At 35.3% G+C, this 17070-nt stretch overlaps 1 protein-coding gene across 2 annotated transcripts in view; it reads right to left on the bottom strand.

The window, feature by feature from the left end:
• The window catches only part of LOC107166652 (uncharacterized), a 56153-nt gene that overhangs the window by 24698 nt on the left and 14385 nt on the right, over positions 1-17070 (bottom strand). For both annotated transcript variants that reach the window (XM_089223776.1, XM_015515408.2), the window contains one exon: positions 15579-15670. The gene's annotated coding sequence lies outside the window, so the exon portion shown is untranslated. The remainder of the gene's footprint in view (positions 1-15578; positions 15671-17070) is intronic.

Here is a 17070-nt window from a genome sequence, read left to right on the forward strand (position 1 = left end):
TACATTGTACAGGTACAGATGCAGGCACGACGTATAAACAATATAATAATATGCACCACGTCGTATATTATATTATTTATATTATGATTTAGGTACAGAGCGCAAATACCTTAGGGCTTTCTTGACCGCGTTATCAAATTTTCAAATTGATGATTTACAATACATTTCTTAAATATTTTTTCCTTCCTATGCTGATGCTGTATCATTGATGATTCATTTAACATACTTTGATGTCGCAGGTTTTGTTGTAAACGATACTTTGCTTTTTAATATGTAATAACAGTATTATACAGTAGGTAAACCATAATACCTATTACCTTGACAATAATAATATTGGATAATATATATAATATATATACTTGCAATATCACCGCATACGTCCTTGAGACGGTTTTCCAAAGCATACACATCGCGTTCATATAATATATGTTATAAGGTATATTTTATTATACACGTCATACTGCACACAATATTTGAGGATCGACCTGCCAACCTTGATTGGTCTTAAAATGGAGCAGCAGATGCGGGAAGACGAACGGACACATACACACACACAGCTCATAAATACTAACCCCAGTTCACCTTCGAGTTATTATTACGTTATCATTATCATTTTGTTTTTCTTAATATTATTATTTTATCATAATATAGCGCGTAGGTATACTTATGATATGCCTGTGCATAATATGCGTGTACGCTCCCTCCTTTCCTCCCGAAAACGAGAGTATAGGTATACGCACAGCTCCCAACAGAGGTAGCCAGCATAATCATTAACGAGTACCGCTGTACGTATAACCATTATTATTATACAGTGTGGTTATCGTTCCCTCTATATAAAATAGTCCCGAACGGGTTACAACACGTACGCAGTTAAGTTAGATATTACTAACTACACTACTACTACTACAGCTTCTATATGACTTCTACGTTTTACTGTGCATACTTATATATTTATTCTTTATAGGTAGGTTCACGTTCGTCTTCTTCGCAATACGTGTAATAAATCATGCATGATGCGGTGTGTACGGCGTATTATGATGTTATTATGTGTATTATCATTATAGATATACCTAGGTACGTGGTATATTATTTTATCGTTCTACGATTTCGTATATCGAATTAAATATTATTATATGAGAAATTGCAGGTAAAATATAATTGTTGACCCGTTGAATTTTAGCCACCGTAATCGTAGTAATACACCATACTGCACACGTGGATTACGAGTATAACAAGTAGATTAACAATGTTATAAATCATAGAGCGCAAGATCGCGGGAGATTTTATTACACATATAATACAGCGTGTCACACACTCATCTCTGCGTACGTATATTATATTATTATGACGTGTGTTCATGATATTTTTTTCGTCCTTAAAGTATTTTACGAGCGATTTTGTACACGATAAGCAGGAACGAGAGGTTTATCAGCGGCGGCGACCAAACAGAATAATAATAATATGATAAATTATGAAATATTTTTTTACCAGTAAAAAATAAAATAATAATTATTGCTCGAGTCGCTCGAATAAAAATCCGTTTGCTCTGATCGTCAACGAGTTGTTCAAATTCTATGAGAGCATCACAAATAATAAACGTCGGGTCACTTTTGCCGTCAACATGCCTTTTTTGAGATTGCCACAGAGCGCTAATCGTTTACAAAAAAAAAAAAAAAAATGATTGCAATTTTTCGGCTCCAACGAAATTATGTAACGGCGAACAACTACTACAACTGGCATCGAATTCCGACATCGTTGTCGTCATTATTGCGTGGCCGAACAAATATAAAACGACGTGGACGATTAAAATAGTTTAGAGGAATTTCTAACACTACCCCTCATCTCGATAGTGTTAATGGAAATAGAACTGTATAATAAACTCGTGTAAGAATATAATGTTTAATCCTTCTATGGCAGTTTCAACTCCTGCAGGATTTACTACTATTGTTACACCGCCTGCACTGCGGCTGCAGCTATATAATATATTGTATTTTATTATATGAGAGATAATTTCTGCACTCTCACAAATAGTTGCCGGCATGCTTCGAGTGCGAATATAATAATATACGTATGCCTACCTACGTATATATATATACGCATAGGAAACAACGAATATGGCGCGCGATCCAATTTTTTACAAGCGATTATTCGTTCCGTTCTTTATATAGGACTAAAATTCTCTGTAAACATTTAAGTCAAATCGTTCAAGTAGGTAGATATACATTTTTGTTTCGGATGTATCAGTCCTAAACATGGACAATTCAACTTGGCGTTTTTAGAAGATGCATTCAATATTGTGTAACGCTGAATACATTATCTGCTGCACTCGCGATATGTTATACATTAATCATAATCCATTTAAATTGTCGATGTAGCGGCGGATCGTTCAAAAAACAATAACGGTAATTGAATAATATTTACAGTGATCAGTACACGCATATACGAGCACAATATACCTGTATAATACTATAATCTAACTCTCAGCTAATGAAATTTAAATAAATTAAAAAGCCATTAAGAGAATATCACATTGCAGCCGTTCCTTTTATATAACGAGCTGTAAGTAGGTATACGCATATCGTAGAATAATGTACGGCACATATTATAAGCATTACAATGCGGCAACAGATCTATTAATCTAATAATTGTATGCGTAACTGCTAACTATATATTATGGTCATTGGTGGCTATTATACATTATATGCGCGCGTGTGTATATATATATATATGTATACATATAACATATACACGTACTTACGAACAAGTTCCTATTATGAAAATTCATTATTTTAAACACCTCTTATATTGATCTCGACGTATAATTATTATACTTGAAGTGCGATTCGACTCTTTAACCATATAGATAATAATAAGTGTAATGATACGCGTATAGATATGATTGTATATACCTAGGTACTTTAACCTACACTCGTATAAAGCCCGTCTGTCTCTATTCAAATACATCGCAGCACGAAACGCATTGCCGCTGATTTAAATATTCGAACTAATCGAACTATAATATTATAATAGCAATAATAATATAATTACAATAATATTATTGTATACGAAATCGCATTGGAAACTCTTGTCAAAAACAATTTTGGAGTGAATCGATCGTACGGATTTAAAATAATGATTTAGCTTATGATTCTTGTTGATTAAAATTTAAAACATGCATACCTGCAGTTGTGATAAAAAATGTTAATCGTTTCAAATATAGCTTTCTTATTATATTTCTGCGGAGTCATCAGTGACATTTGGATTTGGCCAGTGAATGATCGAAAAACTACAGATATATATTATTGTCTGTACAAATAGAAGTTTTCCAAGATTTAAATTGTAACATTTCGCCAAAGTCCAAAGATTTAAATATTTTTACATCTCAAGCGATTTTTTTTTTTTAAAACACACATATTATTATCTCAACCAGCCTGGTAGTAAAAAAATATGGTAGGTATAAACATTTTTCGCCACTCGACTCGATGTGATTGGCGGATATTGTGATATTCCAAGTGCCTATGGTGCCTTATAATGATGTTTAAAAATGAATTTCGAATCGACAACGAAAATATTGTCGGTGACTACAATAATATAACATCGTCAATTCGGACAGTCATCGCGGGGCGCGGGTTATACGACGTTTCTCCGCACCTAAATCGCTCGTACTTATTATATAACCTATATATTATTATAATATGATGATTATGATTATGATTATAAAAATAATAATAATAATAATAATAATAATAATAATAATAATAATAGCGGACGACAACACATCTGCACACACTCAGCACGCGCGTCAGTGGTCTCCGTCGTGAGAGCACGAGTCTCTGCGTTCGTGTGTAATTCACGCTAAGACACACGACGAGCGGACGCGCGCGCGTTCGCGTCTCCGCAAACACGCCAAATGCGCGACTCGCAGCACACGCGCCGGCGACGCGACGGCGGCGTCACGATCTCGAGCACACGCCGCCGTTCGTGTGTTTTGCCCGCGCACGCGCTTTTCCTTATTGTAATATGCATAGTATATACAATAATATAACATAATATAATAATAGTCGGCAGAGGTACCTTATATTACATTATAACACATGCGAGCAGCCACGCAGACGAACCCAAACCTCCTCCGCGGTGAAAGCACCTCATCTCGGTCAATCATTTTTAATAATAATATAAATAATATATGTATATACGTTACATATATGGGTAGGTAACTAACAATAATAACTCTGTGACTACAGCGACGATGATAATAATATGATGTAGGTAGGTATATAGTTAAACTTTACCCGAAGCCCGACCTCAGCAAAAAACGTTGATGTTATTATAAATTTATAACTAATAATTAAAATTATAATAATATACGGAACGGGCAAAAGTCCAACGACGCAACTCGCCACACACACACACACACACAATGGGATGAATAACAACAATGCTTGTTATCTGGTCGGCTACCGGGTACCTATATATAATATGTATAATACGCGTATTACGCGTAGGTACCGTATACATAGACAGGTGCACGGGTACATATTGTGGTATATAAAGCTGTATTATAATATGTATTGTACACGTTGGTAGCAGGTAAACTATATATATATATATATAATATATATATAAGACGACGGACTATACAATATCGTTGTCGCCGCCGCCGCTCCTCGACCGCCAGCGTTATAATATGTACATATAATTCCGTCTTATATACATAAATGTATATAGGCGGGAGGTACATTATATGCAAGCGCGCGTACGAGTATGTGTATATAACGAGCGTAATATTCAATTTCGGATAACGGTAAACGGAACTTTTTCTCTCTCTCGGTGATCGCCGACCGATTATACACACGAGTGCACGTGAAATCCGAATGTCATTTGAATAATGCGCGTCCGATATTATCACCGAGCGCTACACATATTGTTATACATAATATGTTCAGCAACCTATTTATATATATATATATATATACCCAGCCTGGTGTAGACGCGTTACGTGATTTACCGATACATCATTCACGATGATAATAATTATTATAATACGCCGGTGGACGATAATTATTATCGTTATGTGTACGCGCCCGCAGTCGCCGGACCAGATGCAAATGATGTGATACGGGTGCGCGTATACATTGTCATAAATCGTATATACGGCATAATGTCACCTACATATTATATAATTTATTGTTATTAAATCACGTGATCCGAAACCGAATTCGCGTACGGATGTCGTTTTGGCGGCAGGCCCCGCGCAGAGGTGACAAAGTCTTCCGGAGCAGCAGCTGTGCCGCAACAGTAAAATCGTCGAAAAACTAATAATATTATACGGCGCGATCGTAATAGTCACTCCGCGCGAGTATTTAGTATACAGCGGTGTCAATGCTCCTGAATACATTATGCGCTCGCGTTTCCGTGTCATCCCGCCGCCGCTCGGAATGTAAATCGTCTGCTTGCAGCTTAATATTGTATCGCGTGTTCCGATCGATTTAATATTATTATAATATTATATATGAGCAGCTCGTTATCCGGCAGCGTTTTCCTTCGACGTGTATAGGTATTATGTGTCACGGGGGTACACCTATGCCACTGCACACGACCACCGTACGATGACAATAGAAAGGAATTCGCACAATTTTCGATCGAACTTACGATATCGGTGCGGTCGAGCGCATAATATTATAAATGTGCCTTATATATAATATATATATATATATAATGTATACGCAATGATATCCGCATTTAAAAACGTCTCGTAATGCGCCGCCGCGAGATGTGTAGTTACCTCTATGTGTACACAAAAACGTATAGGCGAGTCGGGGAAAAGCCATCGAGACGATCGTGAGATTATAACTGTCTCCTGTTCGGACGTATATAGGATCGCCGCCGTCACTACAATAACACGCACACGCGCATGTGTGTATGCGTTTGTATATATAAATACGCATAACATATATTTTACAGGGGCTCACTGTGGCGGCTGACTGAACGACTGTCTGATGCCGACGCCGCCGCCGCCGCGGTTATCGTATGACTTCATCGCAGACCGCCGATTTCGAAAGAAAAAACCGCGTATCTGCTTTCTCGCCCGATATATTCCGCTGCTACGCTATCCGGTGTAAAAAAAAAAACCGAACTAATCTATACCTGTGGGTAAACGAGTTGCATTGCGTATAGAAGTCGAACCCCATCATCAACAACGCGCGTTCGATTAGTACCTATATAGTATAGTAGTGTAGTACCTACCGTAAAAATCGTTAATCACAAACAGATCACTAAAAACCAATTAAATAGTAGGTACGTATAGAATTACACACGATTTCACAGATTCTTAAAACAAAAATACACCTGGCTAAATGCCTAATTTATACAAATATAAGACCTAATTATATTTTACGAATTTTGCCTCTTAGCCCCGTTCGAAAACGTCTGCAATAACTATAAACATTAATCGTCATATTATCATGTGATTATAATAGTGTATTTATATAGAGTAGATGAAATATTAAGACAAACGTAGTAGTCGTTCAGTTTAATGTTTTTTAATGTCTTGGTCAGGAAAATTAATTCATTAAAAATTAAATAAACACAAACTGTAACACGAAAAATGTTTAATACATTAACTATTATATAGGTATATAAATACTAATAATCTATATTGTATGCCTGCAGAGTATTTTAATATAACATTGGGTATTGTATGATCCATAATCATGATGAATATTTCTCTAGCTTTTATTTTTGAAGCAGTAGACCTGGTAAGTTATTTTTATCCATTTTGGTTTTGGATTGTATTCTCTACCTTAGAATAACCTTCTTTAAAATTGATAATCATTACTGTCTATACAATGTTATATATATATACACATGAAGGTAACTGCCTACGCATTGTTTGTTGAACCTCGGGAGATCGATATTCCAACGGATTAATAGTCTGGCGATGCGATTATACCGCGCAGATGAGGGTGATTGACAGCCGTCGATATCGGTGGAATCCTATTGAGCGGAGGAGAAAAAATGCGTAAATAAAAAACGTGTCACGGCTCACGCGTCGCCGTCACCATATTTATGCATACCCACGGCTAATGGATTTTTTCGGTTTTGAAACTGATTTTGAATCGTTTTTTTGGCGCGTTTGTTCACCACGGTCCGCACGGTATTCGGGTCACGGACAACAATACGCGAGACGATCCTCGACGGCGGCCGTTGTTCGAGGTGGCTGACGTGCTTAATGATCTGCCTAAATGCATTTCAAACGACCGAAAACGATTTTAACGACGTCGCATCGTTACGTCAGTATTTATCGTACGCGTACATATTTAAATATCAGGTGTATATATATATTATAATATGGTGTATTGTGTTCGCTTGGTCACGACGTGGGCTGAACCCGTGGGGGTGCGATGGTTGGAAAAGAAAACAAATAATCGACGTCGCATCACATTCGTCCGACGCGAAAACAGACTGTCGAGAACGTATAATGGATGAGCGCGTAGTACACACAATATATAATATAATATAGCATCATCTTTGTGAACTTAACATCCTATTTGAGTAAATATATTATTTATATTTTTTTCTTTTGAAATATGGATGTATATAATATTACGAATAATACTCTAATGCACATTAAATATTCGATATATTATATAATATATAAAAAGTCCCGACCATCTAATATTATGTCATCGCGATAAAAAATTGTCTATGACCTAAAATCTTAGAAATTCAAAGTTACAAAAATAAGCAAAGGATTTATATGATTCTAATTTATTTGGTAAAATGATAAGATCGACCTAGATATTTGAAAAAAAACTGACTTGGATACAAAATATTGTCCTCTCAACTGTTAAAAAACGTCTGCAACATCGAAGGCCATAATAAGCATTGATACCTATTGGCTATTACTATACCTGCAGCTATATGTAGATAAACGGTGTTTATTGAACCTCAGGAGATCCATATTCCTTCGGATTAATGGTTATCGAAAACGTATAATGTTTAAAATAGATGCGCGTATTATACATATTGTACGTACGTATTATAATATGTATGTCCGAAATATATTATGCAATAAATTCATAGAAACGACAGTTTTTTTCGACCTTATTTTCTGTATGTATTCCGTATTTATCGAGCACAAAGAAATAATAAAACACCGTGCGTTCTGCCCCGACCAAATATTTAAATCGTCCGAATATTATGTAATATTTAAAGCACCGATCAATAAATACGTTACTATGATGATGTATATTAACAATATAATACGATTTCGTCCGCGTTTAATAACTGAATAACTGTATATAGCCCGTTCGCATAATATATACATTTATAACATTACAATATACGGTTAGAAAGAGAGAACAATAGGAAAGCAGCCAGGTGAACGTATCAGTTATATATATTTATACTTATATGTATGTATATAGTATGTAAGTACCTGCATCGAGTTTAGGCAAACGTTCGCGGAAAGATATGTTTTGGTGCGCAACTTTCAGCGTCCCCGGGGCGATTGATATTCTTCGGAGATAATCGGACTACATATACGATATACGTCGTCGTCGGTCTGAGCGGTTTACTCATATTATAATACGTGCCTACCTGAACATATATGCATACACAGGGGAAGACGGGGCGGAGAAGAATGAAATAAGCACAATAATAAAATGTATATACTTACTGCTGAACACACATATGTGATATTATACACGCGCGCGTATAGGTATATGTATACCTGACGGACCGCGGGTGATCAGACGACTCGGAGTCAGTGTGAGTAAAATATAAAAATATAATACCTACGGTGTCCCGGAGGCTCGGAACAGGTCGGCGGCGGAGTAATTATTTTTTATTATTTTATTTTTTCGCCCGATACACAAATTATACGTATAGGTAGGTACGCGGTAACGGCTATATGTGGATTTTTTCTCTCTCTTTTTATCGGCAGAGATAATTTGTAATTATTTACTAAGGCGGGCGGACGGGCAGTGGCGTTGTTCCATAGGTAAGCCCAACGACTGTATATATCTAGGTATGTGCGATGATCACCACTACCGGTGCCACGTCCAGTTCGGTCGAAAAAAAGGTTCCGCTCGCAAAAAAACTTCAAAACTGGGCCACAGCATTCGCGATTAGTTATCTCTCGTCCGACACCACCACCGCTTGTGAACATTGTACTAAGGTATACATATAATATTCTATATTATGTATATATACGTCAACCTCGTAGAACGAATAATAATTTTCGACGACTTTCACCGGGGCAAAATAACATCATAAATAAATAAAGCCCGCGTGGACGTCTACGGTCTTCCGTTTTGCATGCAGTGCTCCTGTCGTGCGTGTTGCTTAACCAGCAGCGAGCGAACAAAGTCAATCGTAATATAATAGTAATAATAATGATAATAATAAAAGTAATAATAATAATATTGTCGCGCAAACGATGCAATTTCTCTCTCCATCGTCATCATCATCGTCGTCTCTCTGCAGGACAATGTATTGTAGTTCGATTCTGTCGTGCATCGTCCGAACGTAAATCAATCATAAAAGGAACTATTATTTTTCCATCTCCTCCCGACAAACAACGCGGTCCGGTCTCGTCTATTCGGATTTTTCACACGAAAGCTGTGAAATGTTTCTACAATGTACGCACGGCGTAATTATTGTATATACGACGTGACGCGCGCACTCGGTGTCCAATTAGTTCGCAATAGTATGTAACTCGTATAGGTATATATATTATAACCTGCATTGGAGTATGCCCACGCAATCACGTTACATACTATGTATAGGGAAGTATATATGGTATGCACTATATGCACTATGACCATCGTTAAAGATCGATCGATCCGACGACGACAGGAACGATAAAGACAACGTAAAAAACAAATAAACACCATAAGCAACGATTCTTGGACACACGTGACACGTGGGCGTGAAGTTTTTCGTCCATCGAGTTCATCTTCTGCACGTTTGGTGTAGGTTAGGTATATACTCATGAATGTAATATCGTCATTATGTTGTTATTATTATTATTGCATGATCTTTGCGGGACACTGCTTCATGCCACCGCCGAAATCCATGCTGCATACAGTTCGTTTTTATGCATTTTTAGATATCAGTGTGGCGAAAACAATTTACTGTTATTATTCAATATTTCAATGATCGTTTTTTCGATGCGTATGCTACAGTATAACTATCGGAATGATAGTGGTATAATTGTATTATCGTCAAACGACCAACGATTTACGATATTTATAAAAAATAAGTATTGTATTGTAATACGCCATCCACTGATTAAAAGTTATAAAACTATTGCATAATTAATCTTTTGTAACAACACTGCAACAGCCTGCAGATAAGATACTAAGAGTGATAGATCCATATGGCATGAGGCTAATAAATTTGATATTTCGGTATGTTGTACATTAACATGTTATTCGCGACGAAATGACGACCGGAAAAAGCTATTCACAAATTATCGTAGGAATATGATAATATTATTATAAACTATAGGAGGTACCAGAACGTATAACGATGATCGTTTTTCTCATCCCAGGGTAAAATATTAATAATAGATTACCATCGCGGTGCAACTGTGCAAGTTGCACTCTAATACCTACGAGGAGAGAGTGTTTCACTGTCAACACATTTACAGCCCGGTTACTGTGTAGGTACCTACAACAATATTATAATAATATAACAAATAATATATTATACGTACACACGCGAAATTATAATATAACAGACACGAAATACGTTTTATTATATAGTGGCATTCAATGCTAATTTAATTAAAAATGTTTAACAAGATGCACAATTGCATCATCATTATATATACCTACAATCGAATCGGATGTACAATCGCATTCTCGGGCTACAGTTCAATCCTATGGAAATCGTATGATAAAATATAATAATATAACATTGTGTGTATATTATCTGCAGAAATGCAAGAGTGCGTGTTTATATATTTCTGGGCGCGAGTTTTATTATAATTCTTATGAATAATTATAGAAATGTGAAGAGAAACACGTAGTAGAGTATGTAATATACTCCGATATAAAACCTACTAATTTAGATCAGAAGCCCGACAACAATTTCGGTGAGGTGTGCATTTTACGACTGCGATCGGAAAAAAACTCCACATCACACCATTTAATAACCTGCAGAATCTTGAAGTGTAATACGTGTATTAGTTAATAGATCTTAATTTCATAAGCATTGGATTTGATAAACAGATCGCATTTTTTTTTCATTTTTTATTTCGCGCCCAATTTTATATATTTTGGTCGTAACTACCAGCATATAATATGATATTTTATTCGAGCAAAAACAGAGATAATCGCGAGCGTAAAATGTATCCATTTTATTCAATTAAAACTGGCTACGATCTAATCAGCTAGGTAGACGTGTTTATAATTGGATTGGATGTGTATTAGATTTTATTATTATTATTATTTTTATAATCACTTCATCTAAAGCGCATACGCATACTCATATTATATAAATACATAACATAACGAAATGATGGTAATAATAATAGTAATATTCTCATATAATATGAGTCGGTCGAGTTCAATAGTTTAACGCGAACGCGGCAGCTAAAGCAGCAGATGAAATCCAATTGGTCGTATAATTCCTATAAGTGTGTATATAATTTTATTACATCGTTTACTGACTCGAGGTCGTCAATCGAAATTTACGCGATTATTATAATTTTTTTTTTAGGCAGACTTACGCTAGTTTCTTCTCGAAAAATGTGCGCATATTTCAGTCGTGTCGAGAGCGTTATTTCTTCTTTTAGACATACAATATAGGTACACACACACGACTATCGGTGAAGTTTATGTATGATGACAATAATATGTGTGAGCGCGTTCACGCGCGCGTGTGTATGTGTGTGTAAATACGACGTGTATCGGATAATAATAAAAATAAAAAATAAATCGACCTGGGTCCGGAGCTACAAGAACGTTGCCAGGCGCGTACAGAGCACATTCCTAAACGGAGACGCATAATAATTGTGCAACAGTGCAGCGGCCGCAGCATCCTCGCCCATCGGTGCGGTAACTGGACCAGCGGCGGTAAGTGCATTTGCATGTCGTTGCACCGCTGCTGCGGCCGGTTGGCGACGACGGTATATAGGCGGAAGGGGTTGACGGCGCGATTATTATTATTACCATCGCCGATATATATATATATATGGATAATAATATAATACGTTGACGTGCCCCAGTTTGGTGTTTACTACATTTATATAGACACGACACGAGTACTTATATACTGCAGCTAGTGCAGCGAGCTCAATGCCAACGGAGTTTATCCGCGTTGTACTCGGTGGACGTTTATCCGCGGGCCGTAGCTTTCCACAGCAACAGCTGCAACGACGAGTTGGAATTCCGTTTTCTCATTTTATAATTAAAACGACATTTGCGGTAACACCGAGTATTAGGAAGATTTGATAATAATATATTATATCTATCGTAATAAATCGTTGTAAATCGTTAAATCCTCAATACTGCCACTAGTCATTATTTATTATAGGTATATTATACACTATACAATATAATAGGGATATGCAAATATTAACATCGCTATCACATGATGTATAATGACATTTTTAAATTTTTACTCAAAATTATTGAAAATCGTCTATTGCAGTAGGTGTTATCCGATGCACATCATACATGCCGGTACTGTATGTAATCAGCTACAGATTGACGACCATTTTAAACATGTGATGACGTTAAACAGATATATCATTAAACTATATAATATATAGTTGATGGCCTTGGCGTTGCTGAATATAGCTTAAATTTATTTATGTATGTATATATTGACGCATCCGAAGGTTTTGAAGAATTATCGACAGATAACTACACACACGGTGCGTATATAATATATAATATATGTAACAAAATATGCTTTATACCTATACTGTGCACTTGTGACAAGTGACTTGTCGTCTCTATACAATAGCAGGATGACCAATATGAGTGACGTGGTGTTAAAATAATGATGCATATTAAAATATACAAAAATGCTACAGAGATAACGGAAATTTACGTGATTTTCAGGTTAAACATTTTCAGTTTGATATAAACGACGAGCGTTCCAGGGGAAATCGTACATTTACCTATCTATAATACTGTGTCACGCGCGGACGAAAATGTTAACGATGTCGCAGTGCGCTCACATTATTATATTCAAAAAGAAAATCGTCGTTGGTTTTTCATTTTATGCTATGAAAAATGATGCGAAATTGCAAAATTGCCCGCCGTTTTACACTTCGTTCGGGAATATCATAAATGAGAATATAGTTTATTTTTTTTCGCTAATAAACCGCGATTACGCGCGCGTATATACCCATAATAATAATAATATTATCGTCGGAGATCTTTGCGTGGTTTCACGAACCGGCATGCCCGGTTGATATTATTATGTGTGCGTATTCAAATCGCTTGGGGGCAACCTAGTTTCGCGCGGATACACTGCAGCAGCAGCAGCATCTCCCACCCACGTCCATATATATATATATTATATATTATATTAGGAGCCAATTGGTCCGCGAGCGCCCGTTGGTGTGTGTGTGTGTAATATACATATTATTATAATTTGTGTATAATATGTACATATATATGTTTGTGTGAAATAATGTATACCGGCTCTGCCTCCGTCCGACCCAAACTTGCCACACGAATAATATTCGTTCGTGCCGCACCGGCAGCAGCATCGCTGGCTGCAATTACCGCGCGCGCGTTCATTAACATACCGAAACACTGCAATCGAGTCGTTGTATATAGAGTCGACAGTCGTCGTCGTCGTCGTTGTCTTAGTCGTCGGCGAAATATCAAACGAGGATGAGCATGTATATAGCGTAAATCATAGACGAGTAATAATAATTAGCTTATTAAAATTCAGACGTTACGTTTTAACCGTGAGCATAATATATGTATATATATATTACTTTTATGCAGCGCTTATTATTGCGCATATATCATACGTATGTATGTGGTGTGCACGCGATATCATATTATTATAATTCACGACTGGCGTAAGACTCTCTGGGCAAAACCTCGTCTTGCGCTGCACAGTCCGTCACGCGTAAAACCCGTATTATATATACGTATATAGTATATAAAATATAAGTATCTCGAGATGAACCAAAAAAACGGTTTGTACATGATATAATACGTACACTGCAATACGTATAGGAACGATTATACTGGTTTGACACTGTTTGTAGTGTAATATTTCACGAGCCCGTTAACGCAACACGATGCCTGCAGTCTCGACTAACCCGCGCTTGTTCGTACTGTTCGTAGTAATATAATAATAATGATATGTATTGTTGTATAATGTACATATGTTTTTAATATTTATTATATATATAATATATCAATATATATATATACATATTATATTTAATGCATTGTACAAAAGATTAAAAAATTCGTTATGTTCGTCAACTTTTCGGCCATAATTTTCGCATAATAATAATAATAAACCTATTCACGAATCTCAGAACCAATAATGAAAGACGAAACATAAATATATAATTCGATACCTAAAGGTTTTTATAAGTACCTACCTACCTACCTAACACAATTTATCGTATCTTAACTTCTGGAAATATATATATAATACAATATTTGTGTTTATTTTATATTGCATGTAAGTATTATAGGTACTCATTTCATATTAACTATACAGACGTTTTTGGTAATATCCACATAATATATAGGTAGGTACAACGATTGTATTATTTACAAAAAATAATTTATTAAAATTATAATATATATTGCTATTTTAAGCTACTTACACATAAATACATACACATAAATATATATGGCTATATTGTTTCGGTGCGTATTTACTTATTATATACATTTTTTAGGAACTTAAAAAAATCCATTCTTCAATATAATATAGGTCGTGATTTTTTTATTTAAATGATCAATAAAGTTATGAACTTAGAGAGTGTGTAATGTGCAATAATATGTTTGTACTTATATCGAATTAAATTAACTAAATAATCATAATATATTATAGGTAACAACCGATATTGAATCGGTAAAATTTTTTCTAAATAATAATGTGAAAAATAAGCATCACCCTAATTTTATCATTATGATAAACGAGAGGAAGAAATTATCCGTAACAATTCGTTACGGCCTTACAGAAACTCGGGTGGACCTATATGTATATTTTATGTCTATGTGAGTGCATATATATTAGAATATAATAAGTTCGGTTTTGGCAACGAGGTGTAAAACAGTTACGATGGTGAAGAAAATGATAAAAACAACTAGGATACGATCACGTAGTGTTTTGGGAAATTTATCTATATAATACACAAGTATAACGTGTGACCGATGAGCCCCCGAGGTTATTGATAATATTTTAATAACAGCATTATGATAATAACTGCGGGAGGACCATAATTTGAACGTTAATTCTTTTAGCCTGCAGTATTCTATATAATATTGTATAGGTATATAATACACAGGTACATAATGTGTATATACTATATACCTACATAAAATCGATTTTATGTTTTTGTGTGTTTTGCATACCTGATTAGTAGATCATCTACAGACCGCCGTGGTCTGAGGCTGTGTCTTCGCAGTAACCTCCGGGGAATAAAAATACGAATATCTGCGTTTATCTGTAATCATAAACATAAAAATCAAGTGGTGCCATATAAATACGAACGCGAGGTATATATTAAGCAATTAAACCACTACAGTTAAACAAAATTATAATATACCAGCTAATCAAATAATTGAAAATCTGTATGTATATAGTATTAAAAATTCGATTGCCTATGTTACGTCGTTGTGGGAATATCATAACATCTAATATAACTACTAACTAGAGACAGAAATTATATAGGTACACTTTAAAAATGTGTTAAATATCAGTATATGATGCAAAAAATATAAACACCAATACAACGGCATTTAATAAACATTAATCTTTGCAATAATACCAATATTATTTTAATGGTTTTCTATTAGAAAATTAATCAATGAAAATATTAAGAAAATTTAAACAACTGATTATTATTAGTATTTCTCCTTCGCTATTGATAACTATTCAGATTCACAGTGTAAGTATACAAGATTATAGGTACATATAGCTGGACTATAACATTAACATACGTTTGATACATAACGAGTAAGTATACAATGTTCACTAGACATTTAAAAAAAAATCACTCTTTTTTAACTTTTTAAATAAAAATCTCAAATCACTAATGATTTATCAACAGTAAGTTTATTATAATAGAACTTATAACCACCCAAATAGGTATGCTTATTATATAACATGTAAGCCGAAATCAAATATTGTGCCTATGAAATCAGTAAAGTTAGATTTGAAACTTTGACATCTCAAACCATCGTCGTTGGCATCATTTACCTATAATGTACAGCGAACACGTCATGTAAATCACTTGATAATAATCGTTATAATAATATTATATACTTCCTAATTCTAGAATCTTTAAAGTACAATTTTATATTTGTATGGTACCTATATGTTACATGCTGGCTAGACGAATTATTATTAACATTTTTAATTACTCGACCGTACGACCTCCTCCCAACCATACCCCTGGGAGTATGTACATTTGTATCTACCTATTGTACAGAGATATTGGCAAAACTGCCGCACTGTAGTCGCTCGATGTTTCGCCGATGGCAAAACTGCCGCACTGTAGTCGCTCGATGTTTCGCCGATGGCACAACGGCGACAGGCTGATTTGTGAACGTATTATATGAGTACCTATGTTCTCTTATATATATATGATATTGGTACTCGTATATTGATTTGTGACCCGATTCGGTGGCCGGTGTTATGACAAAAGGAATGTGTTCGCCACGCGCAAATCGACCAGGTCGAAAGTGGATCCGATGACGCGTAACGGCGAAGATAATATTATCGTTTTTAATTAGATTAAAAAGAAAAATAATGGCGATAAAAGAATAAAAAATAAATAAAAATGTGTGCAAAACAATAATAATAGCGATCGATAATAATAATAAGATCGGTGAAACCGTTCAA

The sequence above is a fragment of the Diuraphis noxia genome, unplaced genomic scaffold (genome assembly GCF_037042655.1).
Source record: "Diuraphis noxia isolate RWA-SAM2 unplaced genomic scaffold, SU_Dnox_SAM2 contig0003, whole genome shotgun sequence".
NCBI classification, from domain to species: domain Eukaryota; kingdom Metazoa; phylum Arthropoda; class Insecta; order Hemiptera; family Aphididae; genus Diuraphis; species Diuraphis noxia.